We start from the raw sequence: 2500 nt of genomic DNA, 5'->3' as shown, positions 1-2500 counted from the left end.
GAGGCAAAATACAGAAGAGAGGAGAGAAGAGAAAAGAAGAAGAGAGGAGAGGGGAGGAGCAGAAAACTAAGGGAAGAGAGGAGAGCAAGCAGAAAGATGAGGAAATAAGAGAAGAGGAGAGGAGAGAAGAGAAGAGAAGATGAGGGGAGAGGAGAGGAGAAGATGAGGAAAAGGAAAGGAAAACTAAAGGCAGAGAGGAGAGAAAGTGAAAGATGAGGAGAGAGGAGAAGAGATAAGATGAGAAGAGATGAGAAAAAAGAAAGGATAGGAGATGAGAGGAGAGATGAAAAGAGGAGAGAAGAGACAAATGAAGAGAGGAGAGAAGAGATAAGTGGGGAGGAGATGAGAGGAGAGGAGAGGAGAGAAGAGATGAGGAGAGGAGAGATGAGAGGAGGTGGCCTGCCATGACAGAGGGAACAGATGCTCAGATTTAGAACAGCACACCAGAGACACCTCAGCACCTCAGGATACGACACGGGAAGATAACAGTGCATATTAAACACACCTACAGTTATACAACATGTCCACCCTGCCCGCCACACAATCAAGACCAGCGATGCCAGTCAAGTGAAGTTTCATTTCACACACACACTGCAGAGTTTGACAGTGGTTGACAGACGCTCTCTCTAACACACACACGCACGCACGTGCGCAAGCACGCACGCACGTACGCACGTACGCACGCACGCACGCACGCACACACACAAACACACACACACACACACACACAAACACACACACACACACACACACACACACTCACACATCTCTTTGACAGGCTCACGTTAACACACTCACTTTAACACACACACACACACGCTGTGTGCTTTAGCGAGCGTAGAAAAGCAGAGCTGGATGATAATAACATTAACACTCCGGTGCCTGACTTAATTACAGCATCCCGCTTAAGCTGGGCGGCCTCCTGCTGCGACTGCTGCCACCTCCCCACTGAGGACGAGAGCTGCTGTTTAAAACCAGCCTGACAGAACCACATAGACAGAGAGAGAGAGAGAGGGAGAGAGAGAGAGGAACGAGGTAGAAAGAAGCAAGAGAAAAATGAGGGAAGGAGAACAAAAGAGAAGGAAATAAAGAGAGAATAAGAAAGGATAAGAGAGAGGTATAAGAGTAAAGCAAGGGCGATGATGGGAATGAGAAGGAGAGAGAGACTGAGCCTCACGCAGGAAGGGATATACAAACACATTTCGTCTTTTCGAACAAGATACAACACCTGCCCTTACATAGTGTTTAGGGGGTGCTACCTATGCTAAAAAACAATTGTCCACACGCCTCCAATTAGGAGTCCAAGTAGGATTCATCATTAAGCACAGCAGAGTAAGAGCAGAGTTGGATGGTAAAGATCATTTGGTGCATCTGCAGCTGAATTATCTTAATTTGTATCTTTAACAGAAAGAAAAAAATTACAGAAAATAAAAGAGGAATTTAAGAGGATGTTGCTGCATGAGGCCCCTTGTCTCACCACAGCAGAGTACTAGGACCACAGGAGAGTACTAGGACCACAGCAGAGTACTAGGACCACAGGAGAGTACTAGGACCACAGCAGAGTACTAGGACCACAGCAGAGTACTAGGACCAACCACAGCAGAGTACTAGGACCACAGGAGAGTACTAGGACCATAGGATAGTACTAGGACCACAGGAGAGTACTAGGACCACAGCAGAGTACTAGGACCACAGGAGGGTACTAGGACCACAGGAGAGTACTAGGACCACAGGAGAGTACCAGGACCACAGCAGAGTACTAGGACCTCAGCAGAGTACTAGGACCACAGGAGAGTACTAAAACCACAGCAGAGTACTAGGACCACATGAATGGTCACATCAGGGCAGCAGGAGAGACAGCCTACACCTATCTCTGGAATAGAAGTGAGGTAAAACCACAACATGGATACTCATATCGATGTAACCAGCCTGACCACAGATCACATATACCCTCCCTAAACTCACTTGGCATGGATCTCAGGCAAAAGCTGGCTCCCTCACAAACAGGATATCAAACAACCACAAGAAAGCTAGAGAGAAAGAGAACACCTCTAAAAATAGGAGCTGTTCTTCATGAGTTCCTGAAAGCCAGAAAGAAACAGATGCTTAAAAAGCTCCTGCAGGCAAGAAAGGACACTCATCGCTCTGTAGCCCACTGTTTTACACCTAGCCGGGAAAAATACATTTCTAAACTAAAATCTTCTAACATGATCTTTTTTACTCCTAGCATGTAGCACATTTTCAGTGTTTGGATTTCTGTTTTGATGGTTGAAATCATAGAGACAAATACTCGCTGTGCAGCTGATAGGTCTGCTGCAGTGTGAAAGACAGAAAAGAGACAGTGAGCGAGAGAAAGAAAGAAAGAAAGAGAGAATAAGAAAGGAAAAGAGAGTGATATGAATGATAGAGTGATCATGCAGGAAGCAAATATACAAACACATTTTCTCTTATTTTTTGTTTGTATCCATGATTCATTCAAGCGTTATTGATTTCTGGGATT

At 45.5% G+C, this 2500-nt stretch overlaps 1 protein-coding gene across 1 annotated transcript in view; it reads right to left on the bottom strand.

The window, feature by feature from the left end:
- cdk14 (cyclin dependent kinase 14) overlaps positions 1-2500 on the bottom strand; it is a 147132-nt gene that overhangs the window by 68648 nt on the left and 75984 nt on the right. The window lies entirely within an intron of this gene.

The sequence above is a fragment of the Sprattus sprattus genome (assembly GCF_963457725.1).
Source record: "Sprattus sprattus genome assembly, chromosome: 19".
NCBI classification, from domain to species: domain Eukaryota; kingdom Metazoa; phylum Chordata; class Actinopteri; order Clupeiformes; family Clupeidae; genus Sprattus; species Sprattus sprattus.
This window is presented reverse-complemented; position numbering and strand designations above follow the sequence as displayed.